This window comes from Pongo abelii, chromosome 3 (assembly GCF_028885655.2).
Source record: "Pongo abelii isolate AG06213 chromosome 3, NHGRI_mPonAbe1-v2.0_pri, whole genome shotgun sequence".
Classification (NCBI taxonomy): Eukaryota; Metazoa; Chordata; class Mammalia; order Primates; family Hominidae; genus Pongo; species Pongo abelii.
The window spans coordinates 179,555,859-179,569,301 of record NC_071988.2 but is presented as its reverse complement, the minus strand read 5'-3'; the positions used below and the strand labels follow the sequence as shown (position 1 = coordinate 179,569,301).

The 13,443-nt window shown below is 37.7% G+C and overlaps 1 long non-coding RNA gene across 1 annotated transcript; it reads right to left on the bottom strand.

Annotated features, from left to right (window-relative positions):
- Window positions 1-384: 384 nt before the first annotated feature.
- Window positions 385-4,059, bottom strand: LOC103890530 (uncharacterized). The gene is made up of 3 exons (XR_654856.3): window positions 3,974-4,059; window positions 3,824-3,875; window positions 385-1,651 (listed from the first exon to the last, which is right to left on the bottom strand). It is a non-coding gene; the product is annotated as an uncharacterized LOC103890530 (long non-coding RNA).
- Between the last annotated feature and the right edge of the window lie 9,384 nt (window positions 4,060-13,443).

The window sequence follows — 13,443 nt, the reverse complement described above, 5'->3', positions numbered from 1 at the left end:
ATTTTTTTTTTTTTGCATTTCTGCCTCATTTCTTCATACATTAGTTATGTCTCATGGCATGAAATCATTATTTGCATACTTACTATAAAATCTTACAGTAAAAACACTTTATCTTTCCTTTCGTATCTCTATGGGCCTGCATTTATATATGCAAACATGTATTTGTATTTGGGACATTAATAGCAAAATATGTTATCATATAATTTATACAGTAACATAGCTACTGATAATATGGTCTGAAAAATGCCATCGGCTTGTGCTTTTTTCTCTGCCAGTGCTCTGATACTCACATTGCTAATATTTCTGTTGAAGGTTTTATTTAAAAACCTGAGGTAAACCTCTTTAGTGTTAAAGAATAATAATAATAATTACTAAGATATTTTCATTTTTAACAAACCAGAGTAGATGCTTTGATTACTACATGAACTTTTTATTTTTTGTTTTACCTGAAATTACCCTTAATATTAGTATTTAGTAATTAAAAAATCCATCAAACTAGTGTAACATAGAACATATTATGAACATTATTTTTTTTCTCTTGAGTTGAAATTCAAGTATTAAAAACATGCATGTTCTTAGCTTAAATATAATGCCAGGTTACATTTATAATGTGTAAAGAAGCAATTGTTTTCTAACTACAGCCTAATAAATCGGTACATTGTAACACCTGCTACGGGCAGTAAAGCAGTAGTAATAAATACAAGAATCATTAAATAAACTTTCATTATGCCTCACTGTTCAAGGGTATCATTTTTCCCTCGGGTTCAGTTTTTAAGAAGAGTGTATGATAATGCCATGGGATTCTCGGGGTGTCACTTCACCAGCTGGAAACGTATGTGGCCAGTGGTGCCTTTCCTTGAGTTTTGTTTGGGCCCACAGGTTTCATTCCACCCACTCAGCCTGGCAGGCTGCAATCGGCTGGGGCTGGATACCTGAATCCCATACCTGCCAAGGGCAGGCCAGGTGCAGAGTGGTGAAGGGTACCTGAGTGAGCATCAGGTCTGGCCACTGTGCACAGCCAGGCAAGCCGGCTGCGGTGGGGTGGGGAGCTATAGGCACCAGCATGGGTGCCAGCTCCCTGCAAGGCTGTGGCTGGACCAAATGTACCACAAGCAGCTTCCACAGCTGGCACTGAGGAATGCAGTGGCTTCCGGAAGCTTGGAGGCACCAGGAACCATAGAGCCCCAAAGAGGGTGTCATAGCCCTGGCTCAGGGATCTCCTAGGTCTGGGCTCCCAGAAGGGCTGCAGCTCTTCTCTCCTCCTCTTTTCTCTCCTCCTTGTCACCTACAATATGGCGAACAAGGGATGTGTTTCAGCCCTGTTTGTGTTACAGCCCTTTTGCAGGTCCCAAGTTCTTGTCCTGTGTCCAGGAAGAATGAGGTAGGTGGACAAGTGGAGGGTGAGCAAGGCAAAGAGAAGTTTTATTGAGCAATGGAACAGCTCAGAGGAGACCAGCATTGGGTAATTCCTCCCTGCAGGCAGGGTGTCTTGATGAGTGTTCAGCTCTCAGCAGAGACCTTGGAGTGGGCAGCTCCTTTCCGCAGCTGGTAGTCCCATCATCTCCTTGAGTCAGATTGAGTCCAGGGCTTCTATGGGCCTCAGAGGGAAGGAAGCAGATACCAATTGGTCCATGGGCAGCCATGGGCGGGCCTGGAAAAAGCACCATAAGCTTCCACTCTGGTCGTGCAATCGGCAGCCTCGACCCCAGGCTTCAGGCCCTCCCAGCCTGAAGGTGGGGCTTCACTGAGGATTCGCCCGCTTCTGCCTAGGCGCCTGTCTGCCTCCTCCCATCCCACCCTTCATGGTACCCAGGCTGTTCATGACAAGGGGTGCTTGCAGGCCAGCACCGAGTTGCCCTCATCTCCCCCTCAGCTTCCCTCCCATGCTTGTCAGTGCCCAAAGTCTGGATGGGGGCAAGGCAGCAAGGGGCTGGCACGTCAGCCCTGCCCCAAGCATGCACATACCCAGCCGGGCTGTGACAGTGCCTGAGCTCTGTCCCAACCTTGCTCCGAGATCAGAGTGGACTCTGGGAGCAGGGAGAGGTCAGCAGCGAGTGCAGACACCTCCGAGCCTGTGGGGGCAAGGGACCTTCTCGGGCCCCCAAGAATGCAGAGATGCCCAGGTCCCCAGCCAGGGCTTGGGTGGCTGCAGCTGTGCCCAGGAAGGTGGCACTCCTGTCTGCTGCCAGCCCTAAAAAGCACAGGGATGCCTGAGTTTGCAGCTGCAGCTGCACCCAGGGAGTGCAAAGTTCCCACCCTGCCGACTCAGAAAGGAGTGGGTCTCCCACTAGCTCTGTGGAGTGGGCAGCCAGCCCCAGAGGTGCCTTCCCCATTGCAGCTGGCATCATGTCAGTGGCCTCTCCAGATGGGCCGCTACTGTCATCAATACTTAAGTAAGGTAGACTGCTGTCAGTCCGACAGTTTATCCAAATAAGAATTAAAAGCTAAATATTTACTGATGTACAATGCTATTGAAAATAAATTGACTGCTCTATATAACTGTTGCAATATTTGTTTAAATATTTAACTGTCAACTAATTATAATTTAAAAATATATAATCTAAATGTGAAATAACCCGAGGTTTTGACATCTAATTCTATTTCCTAGTTATTTAACCTTGTTCTATAATCTATGTTCTACTTTTTATTGAAAATTTCTGGTAGTTTATTGGTTCAAGGGAATGATTTTCTATAGCTTTTTTTTTAAATCATCAGGATCAATTAAAACATGACATTTATATTATTTACTAAATTTATTTATTTATTTATTTTGGCATCAGACACTCCTAGGTTCTAGTATTGGGTTTGCCACTTATTTGTCATGTAACCTCAGGCAAGTGCCTAAACTTCTCAAAGCTATATTTCCCTCCTTTATGAATAATGGATAATACCAAAAAGCAGTTTCATTCTATAGCTGATATTATTTTCAATATAAGCTATGCAATGCACTTAATATAGCATCTGACTCAACGGAAGTACGCGAAAGGCATGACTAGTGTTTTGGTTTTTGTTGTTTAGTTGTCACAGGCATCTAATTTTTTATTTGTTCCTCAGTTTATTTGTATGCTATTTGCAGGCATGCTCCTTTCAGAAGATTTAAAGAAAAAAGAATGATTTTTGTCTTGCTTAGTGCTCTTGTCAGGGGAGAAGCAAGAACATTCAATGAAGGTTTTAAAAAAAATACACTACCTAGAAGTTAATAGTAAAAGATCTCTCTCTCCTAATAGTGTAAACCTGGCAATCCTATTATACCACAAGAACTGACTTATATCTGATAATTTAAATGGCTTTTCAAGTTCCCACTTTGCTGTTTCATTTCATTGTTTTGCCATTTCATTGTTTCCTAATAAAGACCTTCCCTAGACCTGTTATTTGCTCAATGAACAAATCACAAAACTATGTGTAAGTAATAAGGAACACAGAACCGAAACTAGCCTCAGCAGATATTTTGATTATCTTGACTGAATAAGGAAGACTGCAAAAATAATTTAGTTACATTTGTAAAATATGTATACATAACTTATCAGGAAAGCAAAGCACAATTCAATACTTTGAAAATTTCATAATATTTTCTGTTAGTGATATTATTTCTATTACAAGTTGTTCAAAGGATAGTTTAAGTAATTTTAATAAATCTTATTTTTACCCTAAATGTGAATCTATTCAAAATTACTCAAATAATATATGTTGCATGCTTGTTCTTAGAAAAAGAATCAAACACTATAGAAAATACAATACAAACCCATTTCTACACCAAATCCCTTTCCTCATCCCCCACCCTCGTACACACGGGTCCCATAATGGCCTTTTGAGAGATGCTTACAAATGTCATTTGTGTTATCTATCTCTGCTATTGCTGGAGTGTAGAATTCTCACTTTGCAGAAATGAGAAGGATGTAAGAACTGTGAAAAAAACTTTAGGGGAGATGAAATAGTAAAAGAAGCAGCAACAGAACACAAGCAATTTATATACATTAATCAACTGATTCCTTATGACAGCTCCATGAGGCGCATGTTATTCTCAGGTTTCATTACAGTGAAGTACAGCTTAGGCTAAGAGATATCCTCAAGGTTATGTTATCAGCAAAAGGCAGACCTGGAGTTCAACCAAATTCTATTTTTTCCAGTACTTCAAATGTAGCAGTTACACCATGCTACCTCTCAATGGCTTTTTCTTTGGGATCTTGAATATTTTTTTTGAAATGGGAAGTTTTTCTAGACACATGCATGAACATGCACATGCGTACACATATATACATGCATGCATATGAATCTTAGGGTGTACAATAAACAGAATAGCATTTTTGCAAGGGTTTAGATGAATAATATGAATAATCATAACTTTTGAGTTCATTTATTACAACAACTAAAGATACCAGAGGGAAATTATCTTTTTTAATACATTTATATTTTCAGAGCAGTTTATGTTCAGAGAAAATTGAGTCAAAGGCACACAGATTCCCCTGCACCTGCTGCCCTCACACACACACAGTCTCTTCCATTATCAACATCCACACCAATGATATTTTATATGGTGAAATTCTACTTAGATAACAAATGAGATAAATATCATCTCATACTTAGGAATATTTTGACAACAGGTGGGTCAGTTGACTAGAGGACATTATTGTTTGATGGGAATAGGCAATATATTCCAAAAGTCCCACTATTCCAGTGATTTGGCATTTCAGAACTTTGGGTATTGCCATCTCAGTAAACTCTGAATTGCAGCTGACTCGTAAATACCACTGGACACTCTCTAAACATGACCAAAACAAAAAATCAACCTAACTGTAGAATTTTCTAGACACAATCTGACCATTTACATTCAGAGTCTCCCTCCGGTCAGTCTTTTCTGGTTCTGCATAACCCCCTACAGCTGTGGATACCAGCACTCAGGCCATTCCTTGGCACTCTCTTGACGGAGGCATGTTTCTTATTGAAAGGTGGTAGTTAACCTTTCAGAGATGGAAATACGATCTTTTTTCCTGAGTTGGAGCCTGCAGCACATAGGTAAGAAGGGAGAATCTTGTCCATTGCAAAGGTATAGAGCCAGAGCCCTTTTCCTGTATATCATGTTCAAATCTATTGACAAACAGAATATATCATTTGATTTATTTCTCTGTATGCTTCTAAATGACAGTCATTTATCAGCTATGAAGTCTAGCTAGACAGTTCTAATAATCTTCCAAATTTTGTAAAAAAGCAATACTTCTAAAAATTACCAGAAAAGAAGACAAGCATGAATATTTAGGATAAATGACATAAGACACATATACTTTCTTTAACTTAATCAAAGATATTTCTTCCACCAAATGTATACCTTAATGATTTCTGCAGGCAGAAGAAACAGGATGTGGAAAAAAGAGGATATGAAAAAGGATCTTTCAGGGAAATTTTAAATATATTATGAATTTAAAATGTAACTATAACATATCTAAAATATACACATTTATGATTTTGTCCTGTATAGTTATTGGATTTATTAGAAACTCCAAATAATTTATATTATACTAAATAAAATTAAATTGAATACTAAAACACTTAAAAACACAACTGTCTATGTGATTAATTAAAAAACTCTGATTTACTGTCATCGTTGTTTTTATTTCACAGTCATTTGTTGCTGACAGAAAAGAGTTCTTATATTAAGTGTGTTATAGATAGTCCTCTTTTTTTCAATAGAGTCCAATGAATGTTATAGATATTTCTGATGCCTAGTTACACTTATACAAATTATTAAATAAAAACATTTCAGTCTTAGTTGATAAAATGCTCAAAGTTCAAAATATAACATGTGCTTTCCCATAATTAATATATGAGAGAAAGACTTCTCTTTCTCTTGTGAAATATTTAGTGGATTATTTCTTATTCACTTTTTTCTTCACAAAGCCTACCATCTTTCATTTGGATAAGGTCTTATGGAAATGTCTGGAAGGAGCAAATGCATAACATACCAAATCAAGTCCTGTAGGCAATACATAATTCATACCAAAAAGCAAAGCTTTATTTTTAAAATGCAGAGATTTGTTAGTTCGAAGTAGTATTTTTCTTTTCAGTTCAGTGAACCTAAGAATTAGTCCTAAAACAATTTAGAACCTTTCTTATCTGTTTTTAATTACAGAGCTCTTTTACTATAAGTTATAGTGAATTGATATTTGGCTCATGCATATATAATCGCTGGAGTGTGTATGCCTTCTCTCTTATCTAGCACATGTTTTCCACACTGGAATACATGAACAGGTACTCTTTAAAATAATAATAAACACACATATGTACTATGGGAGCAGCTCACTTCGCTTTTATTTCATTTCTCCATCTTCCAACATTTATTAAACATAACATTTTGGGAAACAAACCAAACAATAACCTCCAGGTAGGTTTTAATTCTCCACCTGTTTAATCATCTTTTTATTCTGGGATTTTTTGACAAGTTCCAAATAATTAACGAATAATCACTGACACATATTCCTTCTCTTTACTATTAGGATCACAGGAACATGCAAAAGATATAGAACATATATTTGCCTTCTTATTTAGTTGGGTAGACCACTTTTTTATTTGGCTCACATTTTAAGGAAGTTTTACCAGGCCATTTGCTAATTTCACTTTTCAGATGAGCCTTACCTGACTACTCTATTTCAAGTTACCACTCTTCCATTCTATTTCCTGTACCTTGCTCTTTTGCTTTTTGTCTTGCAGCTTAGTGGCATCCTAGCATCCCTTTTGAGTAAGGAAGTAAGGATCCATGTTTAGTACACTGATATATCCCAAGACCCTAGAACAGTGCCTAGCATATAGCTTACTGTTACTAAATATTTTCTAAATGAACGAATTTTCATTTTGTCGGTGAGGAAACTGAGGGGTAGAGGGATTACCTAGTTACCCAAGCTTATACAGCTAGGAAGATGCTGTCTGGCTCTAAAGTCTCAGCTGCTCTATCACACTTCCTGCACTCAGGGGGATCAATTGCTCACCTTCTTAAGTAGCCTGGAACTCCACTGATCTGACTCCCCACTGAGACAAACATAATTTTGCATTCTCATGGTACAATATATTAAGAACAAATTGACTAAAAGAATGAATGTCGGCTTTGAGGAAAATCATTTCTGAGGAAAGAGCAAGCTGAAGAAAGTTTCCTTTGTAGTCTACTGGTGGCATACCTGCCATATTTCATAACTGGGTTAGACCTTTTTTTGAACACTCCCTTTGTTATGTGCTGAATCATGTCCCCCCCAAAATTCATATGTTGAAGTCTTAACCCCCCTCATCTCAGAATGTGACTATATTTAAAGATAGGTATTTTAAAGAGATAATTAATGTACAATGAAGTCACATAGGTCAGATTGGTCCTAATTTCATCTTAATAGTGTTCTTATAAGAGGTGATTAGAACACAGACACATGCAGAAGGAAGACCATGTGAGGACGCTGACAGAAGGTAGCCATCTGCAAGCCAAGGAGAGAGGCCCCAGAAGAAACCAAACCCTGCTGACACCTTGATCTTGGACTTCTAGCCTCTAGAACTTTGAGAAAATTATTTTCTGTTGTTAAATACCATCCAGTCTGTGGTATGTTGTTATGGTAGCCCTAGAAAACTAGTCATAGAAAAACATAGTAATACTTTTATCCAGACAGGAAATGCAGAAAGGAAATTTTCTTTTCTTGAAATGTGTGTATGTATGTATGTGTGTAGCCAGTTATTAAAATGAAATAAAAATACAAAAGCAATGAATTAATATTTTAACCACGTCAATGTGTATTATGAGAAAATAAAAAGGATGGAGAGTTGCATAAAGAAATGCTTCCAAAAAGAGAAAACTCTGTATGGCTCAGAGACATTTTTGTGCCAAGAATGCCAGAATTTGAGTAATTAAAGTCCTGTCTCTTCTTCTTTAGGATTAGTATGCTACTGTTTATCTCACATCTACTGTTTAAACATAGGAATGCGTCTTAGCACAAGAGTAGAGATGTAAGCTCCACCCAAAAATAATCCAATTGATTCAAAATGATTAGGAACTTATTCTCAAAGCAAATATGTGCAGGTCAGTTCATGTGTGTCTAAATTATTTATAATTTAGAACAACAAAAAGCTTTTTGGGGAGGCGTATTATATCACTAACATTGTTTAGAATTGCTAGTGCATTGTGATGGTAAAAAGGACAACTTTCAATGGACATTACTGTGTTTAAGCTTTTTGTAGATGATGCAGCCTCTTATTGCTGAACTGCCTCCCACATTAGACCAAATCCCTTTTAGTTTTACCCATATCTAGTTTCTTCCTCAACAGTAACCTTCCTTGCTTTCCATTCTGGTATACTTGGAATTATTTTTCAAATAAAACCTCCTTTGTTTGTCTACATAGTACATCACATGTTTTATCAACGTGAAAATGAGGTTGCAATGGCATCCTGAATATTGACAAAATGAATAATTCCAAGGTGCCTTTTGGTTTTGTAGTAAGATGAACTGTTTTTCCATGGAATTATTTCTTCTAAAGTAATTTTTAAAATTTCTAAGCATTGGTACAGGCTTGTGCTTCAGTCCTGTTGGGATTCTTTCAGTGTTGATCTGGGAGAAATGCGTTGTGCAAGGAATTCTGTTTTGTTTGTTTATTTGTTTTTTCTGAGATGGAGTCTCCCTCTGTCACTCAGGCTGGAGTGCAGTGGTGCGATCTCAGTTCACTGCAACCTCCACCTCCCGAGTAGCTGGGATTACAGGTGCCCACCACCATGTCTGGCTAATTTTTTTGTATTTTTAGTAGACACAGGGTTTCACCATATTGGCCAGGCTGGTTTTGAACTCCTGACCTCAAATGATCTGTCCACCTCGGCCTCCCAACATGCTGGGATTACAGGCGTGAGCCTCTGTGCCCGGCCAGCAATTCTGTTTGACGCTTTCCTCCCTATTTGCTTGGGAGGTAGATGCTATTGTTGCCTTCCTGACTGTGTAGGAGATTCTCAAATTCCCCATGTGTCCTTCCTCATCTGGGTGATAGGAACTGTCAGAAATCACTTTGTAATAACAGAGAGAAGTCCTCCTTGTTCTGGTAGTTCTCAGCCAAAAGGCAGAGAAGTTGAGAAGACCAAGAACAAAGGTGCATTAATAGCAAAATGCTATATTCCTTTGTGTTAATTTATTTAGTTTTCAAACACTAATGTGCCAGGAATTGCTTTAATGTTAATTAGTATTAGATATTAATACTAATATAAATATTAATATATACATATATTATTAGTAATATAGTATCAGTTAATACTTAAATATTTCATATTGGTTTACCAATATTGACATGTTTAATATTTGTCACAGCAGTAGTAAACAAATATTACTACTGCCATTAAGTGAATAAAGAAATTGAAGCACAGAGCTGGTAAGTAATTTGCCCAAGCTACACGGCTGATAGGTGGTTAAACTACAATTTAAAACAAAGCCACATGTCTCCAGAACCTGTGCTATCAGCCTTTAAGCTGATAGCAACCTGTCACAGACACACAGTCATTGTCCCCAGACTTTCACACCTTGCTCTAATTTGTTAAATTGAGTTGGATTTGGAATCATGCACACATTTCCTCTGACCTTTTTCAATGATATATTTCTTCTTACTGAGTTCCCTGTTTCCCACTCCCTATCTGCTACAACCCATTCTCTTCTTTTTGGAGAAAGTCTTCTTTCTAGTCTGTGTCTTTTTCTGTCCTTTGGTCTCCATTTGAGTGACCCATGCTTATCAAGTGTAAAACCTGCTTGACTGAATAGAGAAGAACCCACAGCTATGGGTCTGTGCACGAGTTTGAGTTATAAGATCGTTGAATATAGTTAGACGTTTTTGCTGCTGTTGTTGTTGTCTTAAATAAATGTCTAAGGTAGGAGAAAGTTGTTAGATGTCTTTGGGAGATAACAATGCTGTTGGGTATAATTTACGCCCAATACAAGAAGTGTTGGAATGTAATCTTGGATATCTTAAAGATCCCTTTATTCCTTCAGTGTTATCAAAAACACAAAATCTACATTTTATTTTTTTTCTTGACACCTCTGATCCTAAACTGCTACCACATAGGAATTTCTAGCCTGTTGATGGATTACTTTAAATATACGTGTGTTATTTTCTTTTCTTTGACTCTCATTCTCAGAATAAAAAGAAAAGCAAAGCCATTTTTTTTTGTCTCTCCCCTCTGAGGAAGAGGGTTAAAAGAGAAAAAAAAATTCTAAAAGCCGGGACAGAACAGTTTACAATTAGAGAAAAGGAAGGGTATAAGAAAATGTCTAGAAAGTGAGAAGTAGCGTCATGTGCCCTAAGCCAAAAGAGACCCTTTCAGGTAGTAGGAGCTTCTCTGGTGTCCAGTCCCCACAGTTGCAAAATAAGGAAGAAATTTAAAAGCTCTTATGATTGAAACAGGTATACAGAATAGGCTTAGACTTATATGCACAATTAGGGTAGGAAGGAGTCACAATGACATTTTAATTTTCTCTGCCATGAACTTTCTGCTATGCTTCTTTAAGAATTCATTTTATTAAAATATGGACAAATTGAGTCATTTTACACAGTGCAGTTGAACGAACTTTTGAAAATATTTTCTAATTATTTAGAAATAATGTAGTGTCAGATTGCCAAGTCAGACTCTCAGGAATCAGAGATTTTAACCCATACTCGATTATATTAATAATGCACTGGATACTGGCAACCACAAGGCACAGGTAAAGCATGGAGTAATCTGAAATCATCATCAAAGCTCCCTGTTCCTTTCTCCTCACAATAAGATGCCTTTTCTTCCAAATTTAATCTACCAAGTTGCAAGTGATACATGTGGCAGCAAAAGACACTTGAAGAATATTGTAATATTATTTTATGTGTCAGCTTGACTGGGCCATGCGGTACTCAAATATTTGATCAAACATTATTCTGGGTGTTTCTGGGAGGATGTTCTGAAAGAGATTACCGTTTGAACTGGTAGACTGAGTAAAGAAGATGGTCCTCCTTAATGTGGGCAGGTCTCATCCAATTATTTGATGGCCTGAATAGAATAGATGTGCTGACTTTCTTGTGAGTAACAGAGAATTCCTCCTGCCTTACTGCCTTTGGCAGGGACATCAGTTGATTCTTGGCTTGGGTTCTCCTGGGTCTCTAGTTTGCCAACTGCAGATCTTCGGACTTCTCAGCCTCCATAACTACAAGAGCCAATTCCTTACAATGAATCTCTATCTACTTATTTATTTATATCCTATTGGTTCTATTTCTCCGAAGAACTCAGATTAATACAGGTATGAATGAAGCCAGGTCAAAAGTGGAGCATCTCTCTTTTGCACCCCACTTACTTATTACATAGCATATGTGACATTTTCTTGTGAACTATGCCCATAAGTTCATAAACTTGAAGTTTATTACACAGGTATATCCTGGTAAAACCTTTTCCTGATAAGACTTTTCCATTGCCTCCATTTCATCTGTTTCACTAATAAGTATTATTAGAGTGTTTACCAAGAGGTCTGGAGTGCATGTTTAAAAGGGAATTTGCTGTGCTCAGTTTTTTTTGGTTTGGGTATGTTGGCAAAGGGAGAATATAGGTCACAGAACTACAGGTAACGTTTCCTTCCTAATCCTTTATTTCATGTCAAGACATGTACTTGTTACAAAATGCCACTGAGATCATGGAGGAGTGCCACGTACTGCTCATGCTTTCAGTTTACCCTTCTCTAACGTAGGAAAGGTAGCATGGCTTTCACAGTTGAAGTGACAATCCAGTCAATTCTGAAGACTCCACTGACATGCAGACTTCGTTAGCCGGAGAAAAGAGCCCTCCTGGAACATGGAGAATTGTTCATAGAAATAAATGATTCTCTATGTTGTCGCAGAAGCATGTAGGGTACAAGAAATGGGTCTCAGAGAAGGTCCTGAAGAGCTAGAGATACCACTGAAATATACTTAAACTAATCCATTAGTTCATGCTGAACACTGACTAAGACATCTTTCCTAGTTCTAGTACTTACAATTCACATTTTATGCCCAAGAGAGCTGTGTGTACATATGAATAGAGAGAAATAGAAGTATCTGGACACAGAAGCATCTTAGCTTGCTTTGTAAGCTATTGAGTCAGGAAAAATAAGCATAATCTGATGAACCAATGAACTGCAGCTTCTCACTAACACACCCATGTACACACACACATATCACACAACTCTCACCATGTAAACATAAGTAAGTGATTAAGCAGAATTACCACTCCTTATAAAGCTGGTAGAGGATAAGGTTTCTCAGCTTCCTCCAATATGGTTCAATTATAAAAACTCTCACCAAATGTTTTAATATCAGCTGTCAATCTCTTGGCATCAGAAGAAACAGCATCCCACATAATTGCTTTTGGCAACCTATTAGTCAGCAAAAAATTTATGTGAGGAAAGGTTCTTTTTTTCAAGAAGGATAGATATTTTTGACTCACAGATTTCAGTTAGTCACTTTCTAACTTATGTTAGATTCTTGCTTATATGTGTGAAAGAAATAGGTGGTCTATTTTTAAGGGCTATGTGATACCTTTCAGGATATTGTGTGCATTCAGATGATGGAAATTTGTAGAAATCAAAAGTCCTGGTAGAGAGGAAGACATTTTAAATGCTGCATCTTTTTGTTTTGTTATGTTTTTGTGAAGCATTGATTTAAGCAAAAGATTCCCTCCCCATAAAATGCCAATACACAGAAATATACTGATAATAAGAAGCACTTGATACAGTATTCTAACTCTTATGGTTTTTATTTATTAGAATTTATATAAGTGAATAGGTTTGTGCAAAATTTACATTTCTTTTCTTTTTCCATCTGGAAAGATTCTTAATTTGTTTCTTTTTTTTCTTTTTTTTATTATTATTATACTTTAGGTTTTAGGGTACATGTGCGCAATGTGCAGGTTAGTTACATATGTATACATGTGCCATGCTGGTGCACTGCACCCACTAACTCGTCATCTAGCATTAGGTATGTCTCCCAATGCTATCTTTCCCGCCTCCCCGCACCCCACAACAGTCCCCGGTGTGTGATGTTCCCCTTCCTGTGTCCATGTGTTCTCATTGTTCAGTTACCACCTATGAGTGAGAATATGCGGTGTTTGGTTTTTGTTCTTGCGATAGTTTACTGAGAATGATGATTTCCAATTTCATCCATGTCCCTACAAAGGACATGAACTCATCATTTTTTATGGCTGCATAGTATTCCATGGTGTATATGTGCCACATTTTCTTAATCCAGTTTATCATTGTTGGACATTTGGGTTGGTTTCAAGTCTTTGCTATTGTGAATAATGCCGCAATAAACATACGTGTGCATGTGTCTTTACAGCAGCATGATTTATAGTCCTTTGGGTGTATACCCAGTAATGGGATGGCTGGGTCAAATGGAATTTCTAGTTCTAGATCCCTGAGGAATCGCCACACTGACTTCCACAATGGTTGAACTAGT